General features: G+C 35.2%; 1 protein-coding gene and 1 pseudogene across 4 annotated transcripts in view; both read right to left on the bottom strand.

Moving 5' to 3' along the window:
- LOC145269813 (diphthine methyl ester synthase-like) overlaps positions 1-19,048 on the bottom strand; it is a 902,043-nt gene that overhangs the window by 185,768 nt on the left and 697,227 nt on the right. The window lies entirely within an intron of this gene.
- LOC145273670 (5S ribosomal RNA) lies at positions 5,900-6,016 on the bottom strand (annotated as a pseudogene).

Raw genomic sequence — 19,048 nt, 5'->3', positions numbered from 1 at the left:
ATATATATATATATATATATATATATATATATATATATTAAAATAAGATACGTATTGAACACGTTTGAAGTCAAATAACTGCAACGCAAATTTTTAAAAAAATAAACGAGTGTTTATTTTTTAAGAAATATATTTCAGAGATATACTCCTTTGTCAACCTTTATTTTTTTTTCTCTTTTTCACTCAATTTCTTTACTATCCGACTACATAAAAACTCTGCAGCTAACATCACGTGGACTTAATTCATTGAACATTCTTCCCCTCGACATCATGGCGAAGAAAAAGAGAAAAAAAAATATATACATTGACAAAGGAGTATATCTCCGAAATATATTTCTTAAAAAATAAACACTCGTTTATTTTATAAAAAAATTCGTGTTGCAGTTATTTGGCTTCAAACGTGTTCAATACGTATGTTATTTTAATTTTCAAATTTCATTCAGTGCTTCTAATGGATATAAACAAAAAAACTATCCAGATATATATAGAACATTCGTTTTGTTAATGAAAACATTGCATATATATAACTCAAGGTAGAACACTTCCTTTGAATCTATTTTGATGAGAAAAGGAAACTATCTCCACTCTAACATCTTTCTTAACTTGAATGAGTATTTTTATAAAATATAAATAAAGCAAAATAAAATAGTGAAACAAACAAATAAAAAATAATATAGTGAAACAAACAAATAAAAAATAGGTTCGTCTGAATCAATTAAGTCCACGTGATGTGTTTGTAAAATCCGCCGCATTCTACATGTCCGTCCCTTGGATTTCGTCGCCAACAAAGAAGTCCGGCGTCGCTGCAATCTCCAGGCAATTACTGACCTACTGCGGGCCCGACGCCTTCGATGGTTCGGCCATGCCTCTCGCTGTGATGCGGGGGTCTTTATCCACGAGGGTATCTCCCCACGTCCTCTACCCAGCTGGAAAAAACGTGTCGGTGGCCAGCTAAGAACGTGGCTCGGGACTATCAAAGCCGACGCTGAGCTTATTTCGGGCCCGCTCATCTATGGCCTGTCTCGTTGGAGACGTGACTGGCTATTGCTCACTCGGGATCTTGCCTCCGATCGCCGGGCTTGGGCCGCAGTGGTACGAGATGTGCATCTTCATGAAGCCGACTCAACTCCTCCAGGGTGAATGTCGTTTCAAGTACAAGTAAGTAGTACGTGATGTGTTTATGGAAATCGCTTCAGACAAAGTATAAAGGCATTTTGGAGCTATTTCCGTGGCAGGCTTACTTTTTGTTTCTGTCTCCTTTGTTTGAATTCTGACAGCTTTTCAGATACTGCCCAGTGCTCACAATAGTGGCTCAGTGTTGATGGTTAATCTCTGACAAGTCCATACCTCCCGCTCCTCGTGGTAGACACTGGTTTCTGTATATTACTCGGTATAATGTTAACATTTTTCTTGTTTTGATGTCTAGTCTGTTACTTTCTCTCTGTGGACAGTCAACATGGAAATAGCCCAGACAAAATATAAAGCCAATTGATGTAAGAAGCTAACAAGAATGAAATGACAGACAGATTGCTGATAAGATAACTTTATATGCTAGATGACATTCAAATTTTTGTATTTATTGTAAAATAAAAGAGTCTGGCAAAAGAATAGATTTCATGTTCCTATCACAATACTAAGTCTGTGTGTGTTGTTTCTTTCTAATTTTAGACTTTTTTCCTTCTTTCTTTCAGGACAAACATGAAAAAATACTTATCACAAATGTTATATGAAATTTCACTGACCAATATACATGAAACAGTATAAATTGGCAAAGCCAATATTTCATAGACATTTATCTCACTAACTCCAAACCAATACGAAATATAAAAAGCAGACTCAACCCACATATAGATTATGTTAATTGTTTGGAACGTGGTCTCTTTCTGTTGATCAGACTATAACAATAAATATGGCAAAGGAACATTATTATTTTATACAACGCAAGTGGCAACAAGTCTCTCCAATGTTATAATGCGTTCCTTCTTTCATACTAACAGAAGGAAGGCTTATAGCATTTGTTACTATTTTATGAATATTTTTGCAGTATTAAGGGTTTAAAACAAATAATGCAAATTTATTAATATTATATATACTATTGTAGGTCGGTAATAATAAAAATCATAATGGTACAGTTTAAAAAAAATATGTTTTAGCAAAAGTATATTACAAAAGTACACGTTATGATTCTAGGGCCATAACTGCAACCAACTTCTACATCAATATTGATCGTCTCTGGGTAGGTCCATTATTCTTGAAATGGGTACATCAGTTTACTTCATAACACACTCACACACACACATATATATGTATGTGTGTGTATATATTACCGCAGTGTTAATGAATAAATAATGCAATTTGAAGCTAAATGCTACATCTTTGGAGACTTGCAAGAAACCCGACGTTGCCCAAGATTAAATGATGATCAACAAATATTTTGCACTCCCATATATTTATGGTCATCAAAATCTGTGAAACTGCCTTTCTTCAATCAAATCGATGGATTGCCTGCTTTAGTTGGGGACCCGTCGTGATGCATCTGGAGGAACCCCACATACCTCTCACAGTGACTTAGCTCACAATACGTTGTAGTCTACATTGCACTGTAGAGAACCTACTGTTGATTTTATAAAATTATTTTTTATATATAATGGCTTGAATTAAAGTTTTACATGTAAAAGTCCATTGTACTCCAAACAAAAACATTCATTCTGAACAGCCCCTGTCATATCAAAGAACCTACTCCCCACGTAGTACCCCTGTACCTTATGTCCCTGATAGTAGCCCCCTACATGGAAGTGGCAATGTGCTTGTTTGGGGTGAATATGTAATAAAAATTTTTTTTAAAAAGCTGACAGTGTCAGGCACCGACAGTGACAGTTGTAAAGGCAAGTAGCGCTAAAGCAACACTAATCACCAGTAACCATCAGCACCAACAATGACAGCTAATGAATTCTGCTAGCTGCACAACAGTAGAAGCCAGATGCTTTTATTTTGACCACTGCCAACAGTGGCCACAATTTTTCTTTAGTGGCCACCATTAGCAACCGCCACCATCTCACAATGTTTATATTTTTTAGATGTTTATGCATAGTCAGTAATTTACGTGACTCCCATATGATAATGCACTAGATAATCATAGGTATTTTTTTGCTTTAAAGGAGGGAGCTTCTTCATAGCTATTGTGGCTTTGAGTCAGATTTCCACAAGACAACGCTGGTACAGTGGTCCTGCTAGCATTAGCTATAAAGCAATAAAAAAATTTGATAAAGATTGAAATTAATATAATCAGGCAATGTATGAACATTGCTTAAGAAGTATAATTCCATGAACAAAGCTTCTTTCTTAGAACTGCACGCCTGTGGAACTGTTCCGTCTGCCTGCTTCCCACTTGACTGCAACTTGGATGTGTTCAAGTCCAACGTTAACAAATTCGTAATGAACCGCCCTCTTAAGTAAACACTTAATCAAATCTCCACACTAACGTAATGTACTTGCAATAACCCTTATCCCTGAGTGGCTTCCGGGCCTTGATAAGTGGTGACCACTGTGTAAAAAAAATAAAAATAAACTACACATTTATTTGTATTATTTGCATTCTTTGAACTATTGTTATTTTCATCAAGCTTCAATCGATGTAACCTCTGCCTTTCTTCAGGTGAATCTTCTCAAACTCAGGAATCAAGGATCCGTGGTGCAACAGATAGAGTACTTGGTAAAAATCAGTTGTAATTGACATTCTTCTGGAGGTAAAAGATTCAATCTGCAGTGCCGGCGACACTCAAAATACAACTGTTAATTACTTAGGACTTTTACTCGATGAAGAGCATGCTGTGGATTAAATAAAGGTTCTGTTCAAAATTTCATGCTGATTTCTGAGTTCAACCGAAAGATTCCAGAGTTCGACAATATACATATAAAAACGTTGGAGGTTACATCGACAAATACCATATAAAAATAACACTCATGATGAGAGCAGTAGTCCAAAGAACCAAAATAATACGAATAATCAATCCTCATCTCCAAAAATCAGAAATTATTATTATTATTGGTGGTAGAGGTGGTGGTATTATTACTGTTGTTGTTTTTGTTGTTGTTGGTGGTGGTATTGTTACTGTTGCTGTTGTTATTATTAAGAAGATGAAGGGAGAAGAGAATGAAGAAAAACAAAGTAATCTAAATTCGCACTTTTAAAACCTGCTTGAATATCAAGGAAAGTTCTGGCATTTTACTGTCACCTTAGCTGCCGTGGAATGCTCAGAAAACGCTTGTAGAGATAAAGAAGAATATAAGATAAGCAAAAGTAATGAAAGAAAACTATTGGTTAATGGCAAAACATAATCATTAATTGTTGCCAGTAAACAAAATAAAGGAATACAAAACAGATGTCACATAGTTATTAGTACAGTTATCAAATGCAGGGTGTGTCTAACACAACTACTATTGTTATCAACAATTTGGCTTTTATTTAAAGCCTTTGTTGCCTGTGCAGACCTTGAGAACGATAACTGACAATCTTGATTATAGTAACAGATTCTCATCTTGGGTGTGGTAGCATCAGCCTTGAATAGCCCTTTAATCATCATAATAATGATTGAAAAGAAATTAAGCATAGCACTTTTGCAACATGGCTGACTCAGTCAGGGATTGTATGACTATATTAATACCGCCAATTCCAGTCTATTTTTATAAACCCTAAATCACTAGCTATCATAAAAGCGTCAAGGTAAATTTGAATCTGGATTGTATTTAAGAATATAATATAGACAATAATTCTTATTCTCTAGGGAAGGCTAGCAAATATATGTCTACTAAGATGAAAGCTAAAATTGTGCTATTTTCATTGATACAGATTTAGCTGTTGTATCACTTAAGAAAAGAGGTATACTTTAGATGCTCTTGCAAACATCCCATGCTTCAAGCAATCTTAGCAATTATTTGGTGCATCAGCACCTAAACTATTAATTACTGTGAATCCTACATTGAAAAAGGAAACGTTTCAACTCATTTAATATGGGCTGTTTTCATTGTAACTCAAATATTATCAATGATTCATAACACTTTTTAATCATCTGTAAAACTATCAAGACGCTACATAGAGGAAATTACCCCACATTACAAATTCAATGAGGTATACTCACCAATGCTTTTTGTCCAGTAACAGCACAGTAGATTGAAACAAAACTAAATATTTGTAAATAATATCAACTAGTACAGCGAACGGGAATTCCAAAGTAAAATGATATAACTAAACATTATGGAAACTAAAAGTTAATATTTTATTTTCAAATTCCGGTCACAGCCGTTAGGTTAGCATGCTTCTCACCAAGTGCATTTCAAGAGCCGTTTGACAGTCTAAAGGAGAAATAACATTTTATGTATTCAGAAAATGTGTTATAGTCTCCTTCTTATTATAATCAGTATTACTAGGCTCAGCCCCACTTAACCCATGCATGTTCCTAGTACTAGGTCATTCAAGTGGTGAAACTATATTACTATATATAAGGACTTAATTTGTATTAAGGGGCGTAATTGGTTAAAATCTGAAACGTATAAAATCATAATTCTTATATCCAACTATACAGGAATATATATATATATATATATATATATATATATATATATATATATATACACACACACAAAGTCTGGCTACATTATGTAGCCAGACTTTGTAGACACCCTATATATATATATATATATATATATATATATACATTATATAGCCAGACTTTGTGGAAGCATCCTCTAGATTATGTAGCCAAACTTTGTGGGCACCCTGTATATATATATATACATACACACGTGTGTATGTGTGTGTATATATACAGGGTGCCCACAAAGTCTGGCTACATAATCTACAGGATGCTTTCACAAAACAAATTCCTAGATAAGCGGAGAGCACATACAGTGCCTAGAATTCCCAAATGGTCACCCATCTGGTACTAAACAGGCTCAACGTTGCTTAACTTTGGTGATCTGATAAGAACCGGTGTGTCAATGTGATTATGCCGTATATATATATATAACTACTTAATTTACTCAAAAAATTAATATACGAAAGTATAGATTTATGTGTAAACTTTAAGTATTTACTTCAAAAGTGCTCAATACATAGGTAGAACTAGTTAGTAAGTTATTAAATGCATATGGCGATTAAGTACACTGAATATTCCAAGTTTCATCCACTCTAGGATTATTTAGAGTGGATGAAACGCGGAATATTCAGTGTAGCTTAATCGCCATATACATTTTATAACTTACTATGTATATATATATATATATATATATATATATATATATATAAAACACTGAATTCCAACACAAGGCAACTGGTTTAGAGAACAACTTTCTCCAGATTCCCTAGATATTTATATTTTACTATGGTGCCATAAATAAATTGTTATTTTATCATTAGAGTATTAGTTCTCATATATAAATATCTTAATGGTTAAACTCTTTTTCTAATTGATAATAATATAGAATCTTTGTATGTATGGTCATCCATATTTCAAACAGGATTGTAAATTCAAGTGGACTATAATCTCACAGTCCCTCAAAATTATAACAAAACAACAGTAGCACAGACACACAGACACGCATACGTGACTACACACAAATGATATCATGGTCAATTATTTGATAAACAAGATTTATTATAGTCAGATTGTTTCATAAAAGATTAATGGAGTAATGGGGGCTAGACTTCTAGACAAGATAGTCACAAGTCTTTCTGCAGCAGCACGAAGCACTGAAACTTGCTAAAGACAAAAGAACAACGGTAATAAAGTATCCTAAGAACTAGATAACTTTAAAAAAAGAAACAAACAAAAAATATTAATAGATAAGTAAAATATTTGTTTTTCATACACACTTGCATACATGCTAAACATATCTCGCTATGTGTGCACACAAAACACACATATACATGTACTTCTACATTAACATACATAAATGTGCTTGTAAATATGCATATATGTGAATATATATATATATAAAATGAAGTCCTATTACATGCTATATATATATATATATATATATATATATATATATATATATATATATATATATATATGCGCTAGCAAAAGTACCCGTCGTTGACTGGGTTCAAAAACAGCCTACAGAAAATGGACTCTGATTTATGAAAGTATGAGAGATTATTAAAAGGAAGGGTTGTAAAGAGATAGCTTCGAATTTGGGGTATCAAAACCAAAGCAAAATATGATGAAAGTAAAAATAAAATAGATAAACCCCATAATACCATACCTGTTTACACTTATCACAATATTCTGTGGATCTATATAAAATAAACTTTGTTAAACTTTGTGACATATTTCCATTCTATGGAGGTCAGGTGCGAACGAACACCCCATAATTTTATTATACCATATTTCTTCAAACTGAAACATAATTATCAAAGTATACTTATGCAGATAGATATGAAAAGTCTTTATAAAAGTTTGTGCCTATTTCTGTTCTATAGAGGCGAGGCGCGAACGCAGACCCCACAATTTTATTATACCATCCCTATTTAAGTTAAAACATACTTATCGAAGTATTCTTATGTACATCTATATCAAAAACACTTGTAAACGTTTGTTTTTTTAATTTTTAAATTTTTTATTTCCATACTTTGTGGACCAGGTGCGAACATAGACCCCACAATTTTAATGAACCACCGTTCTGCCAGAACAAACATACCCATTCTTGTGTCTCGATACATCTTCTATCATTATATGTTATCATAGTAATTGTCTGTATTTTTTAGATGAGTTGTTTTCATTAACTGTAAACTTTGATACAACGTCTAGGACCACTAGGTCCTAGACGTTGTATCAAAGTTTACAGTTACCCAAAGGTGCCGAGTGGTCCTAGACGTTGTATCAAAGTTTACAGTTACCCAAAGGTGCTGAGTTCAATCCTGAACGAAGGCAGTGAAAAAGTAACATTGAAAAACAGAGAATCAGCAACTATGTCCCAAAGCCTAGCTGGAGTCTGAACACGGTACCCCCGTAATAATAATGAAGGGTTGGGTTCGAGACTCCTAACAAACCGTTCACCTGACGAAGGCCGGAGGGCAAAACGGCCGAAATGTTGTGACAATAACAACCAAGATGAGGAAGTCAGTCCGACAATCTCAATATATGTTATCAGTTTTTTAAAATAGTCAACCATATAGGAGCCTATTCGTGAACAGACACACACACACACAGCTTTATATTATAGATATATAACACTGAGTTAGTGCTAAGTCTATTCCTATTTTAACAATTTTAGTTAAGGTTTTTTTTCTCTCCTCTCCTTGTATAAATGAATTCTCTTTTGTACTTATAAACTTTTTAGTAGTCGGATTATGTAGGTGCTAAGTCTGCGATAGGTTAAAGTTATTTTTTTCCAGGAATTCAAACTGCATCCTTCATTTTTATTTTTACATTTTTTAGACACACACACACACACACACATATTAGTGATAGGACAATTCCAATATCTTTACAGATTCCATACTAAATTCCTTATTCTGATACAAGCAATCAAAACAACTGGACCTGACAGCATTCAAATTATAGTGCCTCAAAAGCTTCAACCGAAACTAGATCCCATGCTTACGAAACTATTTAAGGGTTGTCTTAAGGAGAATTGCTTCTCAATACCCAGGAAAACCTCATCAGTATGTCCTGTATTTAAGAATTCAGATGATCGGTCATCTCCCTCTCAGTACAGTACAGACCAATATAAGTCTCTTATGAACCATGAGTAAGTTGCTGGAATCTGTGTTAAATGCAGAAGTAGTCAACCATCTCAGCAAAAATAACCTTAGTGACATGCAATATGGTTTCCATTCTGCTAGATCTACATACGTGCTAACGGTTATATCTCAGGATTAGCGAATCTCTCAATGGAGGCTTCCTTTCTAGGGCAATTGCTCTTGACATATCAGAGGCATTTGAAAGGGTATGGCATAAAGGTCTACTTCACAACATCTCCAGCTATGGTATAGCTGGAAATGTCTTTTCAATTATTAAATCATTTTTCTCTGATAGGTTCATAAGGTTCATAATAGGTTGATGGGCAAAAATCAGAAACTCACAGTATAAATGCTGGAGTCCCTCAGGGGTCCATCCTGGGCCCAACTCTCTTCCTGATCTACATCAATGATCTTCCAAATCACATCCTTAGATCATTCCTAGACATTTATGCTGACGACGCTACCATCTTTGGAAACGCATCAAAGGCCGTAAATGACCAAGTTCTCTCTGATTCTCTCTCCTCTGATCTTGAACACATAGGATAGTGGGGAAAGAGGTGGCTGATTACTTTTAATGCATCTAAACCCAAGCTTCTATCTTTACATCATCAAAGCTCTGATTCCCATCTGGCATCAATTGAAATGAATGGCTCTCGTCTTGGGGAGGTTCCCTGCTTTGACAAGCCCCTGGACTTGACCTGATCTGAAATGAAACACGTACATCAAACCCGTAGCCAAGATCGCTGGAAAAATGGTAGTAGATATCTCCCTGCTGATGCAATTCTCTACTTATATAAGAGCCAGGTATGCCCAAGCATGGAGTATAGTTGCCACATATGGCCAGGAGCTGCTAGAAAAACCTTGTCCTGCTTTGACCGAGTTCAAAATAGACTTCATAGCTTAATGGGGGATGCCCTTTTCTCTTCCCTGCAACCTCTTTTCCATAGAAGAGATTTTCTTATATCTTTTATGGAAAGTTACTTATGCCTGAAAGTATCCTGTATCTCTACAAGACCACCATTCACACATGTATGAGGTATTGGTGCATCTGCTACTAGTCTTTCACTCCTGGACAGGGTTCAAAATAGAATCGCCAACCTGATAGGTACTGAACTGTAATCTAAGTTTCAGCCTCTATTCCATCGACGAAATGTTGCATCCCTCTGCCTGTTCTACACATATTTTAATGGTGGATGCTCTGATGAATTACATGCCCTTGCTCTCCCTCGAGGTAAATACATCTGACAAACCCGACAAACAGCAAAATCCCACCCCTACACAGTAGAGGTCCCTAAATTTAAGAAAGCCTTCTACTCTAATAGTTTATTCCTCAGAACTCCTAGACTTTGGAACTCCCTTCGGAGTTCCTGCTTTCCCAACTTACTGTACTGACATGCAGAGGTTCAAGTGTAATGTAAACAGACATCTTGCTGCTCAACTTCCTACCTAAAACACCTGTACATGTCTCCGATAGTAGACCCCTACATCAAAGTGGCACTGTGCCTTGTTTGGGGTGAAAATAGAATAAAAAAGTGTTCGTCTGAGCTCCAATCTATGGTCCCACGTTGCCAAACTTTCATGGTAAACACTCGTCTAGTTGAAACCACTATCAATAATTTCCCTCACTCTTTACCTGCACCTAAACCTAAACATAGATTCCATGAACAAAGTGGTATATCTATGGATATATCTATATAGCCAAATTGAATATTGAAATGCTCATATCTTTGGTTCTATGGGATGAAACTACATGAAAATTTGCAGGCTTTTTGAATATTATAATACTATTGTATGGTTACAAAAAAAAAACGCTATATTTTCAAATTAGAAAATCCAATTAACGGCAGTTGGCAATAAATTAAATAAAAAAAGACGTTTTCCGAATTCAATTTCTAATATGCATTAGACATACTTAATCTAGCTAGGAACAATTATTTTCCTTTTTTCTTTCCTTTTCCCTTTTTCTTTACCTAATTTTTATTTTTATAAGCCCTTTTAAGAATTTTATTTTATTTTAAAAAGACCTTCACTAGTTAGCTCCCAAAAAGGAAAAATTAAATTTCTCCTAGAAACCCTAACATTATTCCTATAGATCAAATATGGGTGCAATTTATACAGGGTGAAACGATAAAATTGTTGCACTTGAAAAAACGACCTGATTCCATTTCCATTTGATGGAAACCTGTTTTCTTTTTTGTTGCAAACCATTTACTAGTTGGCCAGTTGTATACAAATCCCAAGATCGATAGGAGCCTTCTATCATGTCTGAAAGTGACACAATGTTTAACAAGCGAGATTGGAGATGCATTGCTGCATAATTCATGCTCTCTACTGATCTAAGTTATGACAACAGGACCATTGCCAGCACACTCAAAATGCATCGCTGGATTGCCATGAATAACAGGGATGTGCTCAGGGTGATGAAAAAAATTTTCTGGCCACGGTTATGGTCTTTGGTGAGGTTTACAGTGAGGTCCACATCGTGCCACCTCACATCTTCAAAGTTGGCTTGAAAGTCAACATCAAAGTGTACCTGGATGTGCTGAAGTGTATGCTGATTCTCTGGTGCAATCAGGTGGTCGCTGGCAGATCATGGGCATAGCAGCAGAACTCTGCACTGGCGCACAAGTCCAAAGAGACTCGGGTTTGACTTCAGAAGAAGTGTTATGACTTTGTACCCTTCTCTCATTGGCCAACCTCCTTCCTCGACCTATAAAAGTGAAAGTGTCTGTCTGTGTGTCTGTCTATCTGTGTACATTTCCCTACACAATAACTCTGTCAATTTTCAGTCTACAGACTCGAAATTTGGGAAAATATTTGTAATCAGTTTCCGGTCAGAAATTTGGCTGTTAAGGGGTCAAAGTTCAACGATTTGACCTTTGAAAACTCTACAAAACTCCTCAGCCAATTTTCGGTATAAACAATTGAAACTTTAAATATATGTTCCTTGGACATGGATCTAACTTAATAACTTAATTTGAGCCCAAAACAATAAATATTAAGGGGTTATAATATGGGTCAAAGTTTTTTAAAAAATTGCCCTCTGTGGTCCCTACCAAATTACTCAGACAATTTCTGGTCTAAACATTTGGAATTTTACATTACATTAGTTTTTTAATCGGTTTGGGTCGAAAATATGAGTTTTCAATATATATGTATGTATGTATGTTTGCATGTTTGCCTAAAACTTTTGACAGAAGCGATGGATTTTCACAAGATCGTTTTTAAGCTCGACCTTTCAGATGACAAATACCGAAAAATTGGCTAAAAACATTAATTTCTTTACCCTCAACTGGGCACTTTTCTACAGGGAGGGGTCAGTTTTTTCGCCGATATTTTCGAAAGTCATCCCCCTCTTTTCGATGGTCTAGCCTACATCACTTCTGGTTTGGCGGTGATCGAAACAGCAAAGACGTCACATTTTTTCCCCGTTCTTTTCCTCCTTCGTGGTACAGGTTCGAACCTGCCTTCCTACTACCACTTTTTTTTTTTTTGCTCAACACACACCTCCAAACACCCGGGCAATGCCGGGCACACATGCCAGTAATTTATAAAACTCACTATGTCTGTGTATCTCCATATTTTCAAACTCTATCTCTGCCGAAACTAAAAGTTGTAGATCAGTGCTAGGGGCCTCAAATGATTGGATTTTTTATGGACTGTTCTTTTACGGATCTTTAGCCAGTTAAAATAGTTTTTAAGGGGTCAAAATTTAAAAAATCGTTATACATTTTGTACATTCATGTTAGTTTATTTTTGATTAGTTACGTTGGTACAGTGGTAACGTCACCAGCTTTGAACTACAGTTTTGCTTTCGGTTTTGATTCTAGCTGATGGAACCCAAATACTTTTTTTTTTTAACTTTTGAAATCACGACTCTATAATAATATATATACAAAATATGAACAAATTAAAATATCATAGCATATTTTACGACCGGGCAAAGCCCCCCTCCCTGCTAGTAAAATTGAAAAGAACATTGTTTTTTTTAGTTTTAATCCTCTTTCCTGGATTAAACCTCTGGGGTCATGTTAATTTGATCTGATTTCCTGTAATATTATTAACAGATAAATATATCAGTATAAGATAGAATATAAGGTTGCAAACAGAATGCACAGACAGACTACAAAATATAAAAGAAAAAAATTACAGCAAAAACGTAGAATAATATTCCGTTTGTTTGGGTAGGAGCTTCATCACGAGTGAAGCTATTTTTTCTGTACATATTTGTGTTTCATTATATAAAAGAAAGTCGATTTTACATCTACATTTGTGCTCATCTAAAAGTCAGAAACTATTCAATATGCAGTTTTTGTTTGATTCAATATGATCCGGATTGCTTTGGAGTCACCATGGCTCAATCAGTACGTGGGGGTAAAAAAAAAAATGTTTCATTCTTACTGGTAATTATTTTTAAAACAATACTGATACCATATCAGTTAATTAACTTTCGTTTCTTTATTACTTTCTTTCGTTTTTATCGAATCATTTGAGAGAGAGAGAGAGAGAGAGAGAGAGAGAGAGATATTATATTTTGTTATCCATATTAATATTCGGTAGTTATGCTAGTGTTCGTTGCAGCAGGTCGAGAGGGGTAGTGTGAAGGTGCCAATCGACCATAGAGCTACAAGGTAGACACAAAGACAAAAAGATAATGGGCAGAAGAACAATGACAGACACGGATATTCGTTTAAAGATGATGGATATAGTGTTTTATTTACCAGGAAAATGAAAGTGGTAAATTTGAAGGTAATAGACATCGTATAATCAGGATCAGTTCAAGTAAGACAGAAGGAGTAGCTGAACGTCAGTGGATACTGGAACTGGCATTCGGACGTCAGTGGGTACTGGGACAGGTAGCCGGGCGTCGACAGCCACTGAAAAGGGTAACCAGACGTCAATTGGCTCTGGAATGAACAGCTAGACAGCTTGTTGGAATAGGGCAGCTGGGGTGAAACGAGTAGCCGGACATCAACGGGCACTAGAATGGGGTTGAAGGCAGCAATGGAAGCAGCAAGAGGCACTGAAATGAGCTGGTGTGTCAGTGATTGTAGAGAGTAGTCTCAAAAAGCAAGCAGACAGTAGTAATTTGCAGAAAGTATCCCTGAAAAGGGCTGTTTGAACTACTATTATTGCTGCTGAAATCCTTCGGCTGCTGGGCTCGGTTGACTTGACTGAGAACATCAAAGTCGAATTTTGGAAGGCGTACTGCTCCCTAGCAGAGTTGAAAAAAAAATTTTGCCGAGGAAGTGCTTTCTTTATGAAATAGTGTTAATATAACAGGTACGCTTTTCGTAAACAAACAAATGGCTAAAAAAATTTTACTCGCCCTTCTAAACAAGATCACAGTGTAGTATATGTTCTGATGCTACACTTCATCTTTTCTGTCCTTAGTCAGTGAAGGAGAAATCCTTCCTAACTGAGACAATTTTAATTTTTGTTCTTATCTGGAGTGCCCCTTTTTGGGGAGCTGGATTTTCCCCACATTAAAAACCGACCTTGTGTCTAACTCTGTCCTCGTGGGGAGGCAAGTAAATAGGGGAAATTCATTCACAACCGAACTTATCACAATCAAAAGAGTTTAAGGTATTTATTAACTGTGTCTAGATTCATTTCAGTCCAAAATTAAACGTCTGTTGTTTTTGTTTAATGTTGAAAAGTTAAGTTTTCTCTCATTTGTGATTAAAACAAAAAGAAGTTGTTAGCACGCATGCTCATGAGATGTCGGTCACGTTTGCAGACAAGCGTAGCCATTGTTTGTTTTTTGTTAAGTGGAAGCAGTGATCTGACACACATCGCGACACTAATACATAAAGTAAATGTCAGTCACTTTTGCATATATATATATATATATATATATATATATATATATATATAGAGAGAGAGAGAGAGAGGGGGGGAGTAAATTTATTTGTTTAAAAAAGTATAAAAATATACTTATGGAAGTGAGCTACACAGAAATGTTTGCATTTCATTTACACAATAACTAATCTGGCTATATATATATATATATGTATAAAAATAAAAATACCAGCATTGGTTGACGTTATGTGGTTTTGAAAAAAGAAAAACCGAATGAAATTATGAAATAATCAAAGTTTCGTCCCTACTTCAGAGGACATCTTCAGGATACTAAAAGGAAAAATGCAAGAAAAGAAAAGAAAATAGTGTTTGAATTCCACCCATATCGGGAAGATACATACACATATGTTTGTCCTTCCCGATATGGATAGGATTCAAACACTATTTTCTTCTCATTTTCGTATGGTCTATGATCTTTTTCTTTTCTAGCATTTTTCCTTTTAATATCCTGAAGATGTCCTCTGAAATAGGGACGAAACGTTGATTATTTTATAATTTCATTCAGTTTTTCTTTTTCTAAAAAAACATTATATATATATATATATATATATATATATATATATATATATATATATATATAGAGAGAGAGAGAGAGAGAGAGAGAGAGAGAGAGAGCGGGGTCTCCCTCAGTCTTTGACATTCTATGGATATCCACCATAAGGATGCCTGCGTATGATATTTTTGCGGCAGGAGGTGCGCAATCTCCAACCACACCTCTCCTGTATTGACATTATTAAATACCATTGGCAAGTTGAGTGTATGTTCAGGACAATTGGAAACAAATGCGGAGATAAGCAAAGAGCTCATACAGCGCCTAGAATTCCCAAATGGTCACCCATCTGGCACTAACCAGGTTCAATGTCGCTTAACTTCAATGATCTGACGAGAACCAGATGGCAACGCGATTATGCCATATATATATATATATATATATATATATATATACACTTGTGCCCGATATTATTCATACCCCCCCCTTGAAAATTGAGTTTATTAGGTGTAACTTTGTAAGAATTTATTGTTTACGTCCATATTGATACATATTCTTAATAAACCTCTTCTGATCATTTTCGTCATTTTAGAATCTCGGGATACTTGTAATAAAAGAAATATACAGCTATTTATAAAATCTGCAATGTTCAAAAATAATCATACCCCCTTATTTTTTCAGTATTAATCGATTTTCTGACTGTTTGTTTCCTGTTTGATTCTTATTTTGAATGCTTTTATACAACCTTTGATTAATTTCATTTCGTTTTTTGCATTTTTCAGAAATTAAAATGATATCAACTGAAAACCAATAAAAGAATAAAAATTATTAGAATTGGGAAGAAAAAAGAGCTTAGTAATGATCTTAGGACTAAAATTGTGAATTCACATAAGGATGGTTTAGGTTACAAGTCAATTTCCAAGAAATTTGAGGTCCCTACAGCAACAGTACAGAGCATCATCAAAAAATTCCAGAGCCACCACACAACAAACAACTTGATTGGTAGAGGAAGGAAAAGGAAACTGTCTGCTAGAGCCACCAGGAATATTGTAAGAAGTGTTAATGCAAATCCAACCACCACTACTAAGGACATTTTAGAAAATCTGGAGTCTTCTGGCATAAAAATATCAAGGCAAACATTGCAAAGGACTCTGCATGAAAATGGTCTGAAAGGAAGAAGACCACGAAGGACTCCATTGCACACCGAAAAACACCTTGCAGCACGTCTAAAGTTTGCTAGGACCTATGTGAATTTTCCAGAGTCCGTTTTCTCAAGTATTTTGTGGACTGACGAAACAAAAATTGAATTGTTTGGCCATATGGATGCTTCTTACGTTTGGAGGAAGAAAGGAGAAGCTTACAACCCAAAGAACACCATACCCACGGTGAAACATGGTGGTGGTAGCCTAATGTTTTGGGGCTCCTTTTCGGCTAGTGGTCCAGGTAGTTTGATCAAGATAGATGGAACCATGTAGAAGGAGCAATATTTGGAGATACTCCAGAAAAACATTAGACAGGATGCGGCAAAGCTCCATTTAGGACCAAACTGGGTCCTTCAACAGGATAATGATCTAAAACATACTGCCAAAATAGTCAAGAAATGGTTTGAGGATAATCAAATTAATGTTTTGGAATGGCCTAGCCAGAGTCCCGACCTGAACCCTATCGAAAACCTCTGGCACATATTGAAAACTGAGGTTAAAAAGCAGAAACCTAGCAATTTGAGGGATTTGGAGTACTACTGCATTGAAGAATGGTCAGAAATCAGTGTTGATGCTTGTAAAAACCTTGTTGATAAATATCCAAAACGGCTACAGGCAGTTATTAAGAATAAAGGGCATGCTATTGACTATTAGTAAGAGAGGTATGAATAATTTTGAACTAGTGCCATTATTGTTTTTCTTTGTATAATGTTTCAAACTTGCATAATTTATTTATTTGTTGAGTTTAAATTAAATGCTTATGCTTGATTTATTGTTTGAAACCCCTTTAATATTGTCTACCTTCTGGTTTGAGCAATATTCTTATAGAAATCTCAAAGATCCGAGGGGTATGAATAATATCGGGCACAAGTGTATATATATATATATTAATAATGTTACATAAGATCAGGTAAAATTAATACGATACCATCGATTTCAAGCCATATGTAATCTAAAAAAAAAAAAAAAAATGAAACTCGATGCTTTGCTGGGTTTACTTGTAATAATCAACAAATATTTTCAGTCATATTCGAAAAAAATTGATCGTATCATGTTAATTTGGCTTTATCTTTTGCAATACTATTAATAAATAAATATTATGCTCTTGTCATTAAATAATTGAGCACTCCGTTTGATTTCTTTCTACTAACCAAACCATTGATTCTAAATGATATATATAAAAAAAAATACGTGCTCAATATACACGTGTACAGAGTTAGATATTAAAACAAGTAAAACATATGCCAAAACAATTGCAGCTTCATCAAGATGGTTATCTTTCTTGTTCGCTTACAGATATCATGTATCATGCGCATGTGTTTACAAATAGTCAAACGGTGTTAATCAGAACGTATATTAGTGTATGTACGACTGATGGTGTTGGTTGCTAGACATATTTACGGTGCTCATACGTTTGAAGGTGTTCACGAGGACACATATTCATTACAGGCAGTAAGAAAGATATCTTTCAGCTTGGCAGCTTCTACTAAAAACTTCAGATGTACATCCACCCAAATTTATGCAGAAATGTTCACACACACACACACACACACACACACAGAGTTAATACACCTATTTACAATGCCTCCCCACGGGACAGAGTTAGACACCAGGGTCGTTTTTTAACGTGGAGAAAAGGTGCAAAAATAAAAATTGTCTCAGTCGCGAAGGATTTCTCCTCCACTGAAAGAGAACGAGAAATGGAAGTGCCGCATCTGAAGAACAGATGGTGTTTATTTGCTCCCCCACTGAGCAAATTAGGCACAAGGCCGTTTTTAATGTGAGGTAAAAACCAGCTCCCCTAAAAGGGGTCACTCTGGTTACCAAAAATAATAATTGTCCCAGTATAGAGGGTTTCCCCTCCATTGACTGGTACAAATTATCTTAAGTGCAGCATCTGAAGAACAGATACTACACTTTGATCTTGGCCAAAAGGCACACACAGTTAATGTAGCTATATTAAAAGGAAGGGAGCATAGAAGCTCTTTCTGACAATTTAGATGTCTTGAATTTTTGTGAACATTGTGAAATTTGTACAGCAAATAACCACCAATTATAAAAATATTCCGAAATTTCTCAGTTTTTTACAAAAAGTATTTTAAAAGGTTTTGGGGAGCATAATATGGACAGAAACTACTATTTAAAAAATTCAGGTATCTTAGATTTACCTTGAATTTGATCAATAGTCATGAGTCTAATATTTAAAAATCTCCCAGTTCAAGCAAGATTCCATGACTTTCAATTTGTCCCAAATGTTCCTTAGGCTTAAGCTTTTAATTGTAGAGAGTTTTTAGAATCAAAATCAGGTAATAGATTCAAAATTGGAAAAAGGATGATAGACATAAAGCTAGGTATCATTATATCTCTTATCAAAGTGATGTAAACCTTCTATTTGTGAAATTTTATTGTACCGGGACAGTTATTTCTTCGCTGTATCACAGCTCATGTGCAGCTATACTAGCAGCTACTTCAAGCCAAGATTGAAACTTGACCGTCTAGGCGACAGTCAGCACTTCTCACCGTTATGCTATTTAACTGCTGCTGAGATGAGCATGTGAAATTACAATGTTTAAACATTGTCCAAACGCCTAAGCTCTGTTTACACAATGAGCATTACTTTTTTACACTAGCAGCAGTTTGTTATTTCGCTCTTCAATATGCTCAACCCAAGATATAGAGCATTTATAGTCATCCACATACAGTAGTTTCACTACATCACAGCTCATATATATATATATATATATATATACA

The sequence above is a fragment of the Euprymna scolopes genome, chromosome 4 (genome assembly GCF_053919585.1).
Source record: "Euprymna scolopes isolate OS-2025 chromosome 4, ASM5391958v1, whole genome shotgun sequence".
In the NCBI taxonomy this organism is placed as follows: Eukaryota; Metazoa; Mollusca; class Cephalopoda; order Sepiida; family Sepiolidae; genus Euprymna; species Euprymna scolopes.
This window is presented reverse-complemented; position numbering and strand designations above follow the sequence as displayed.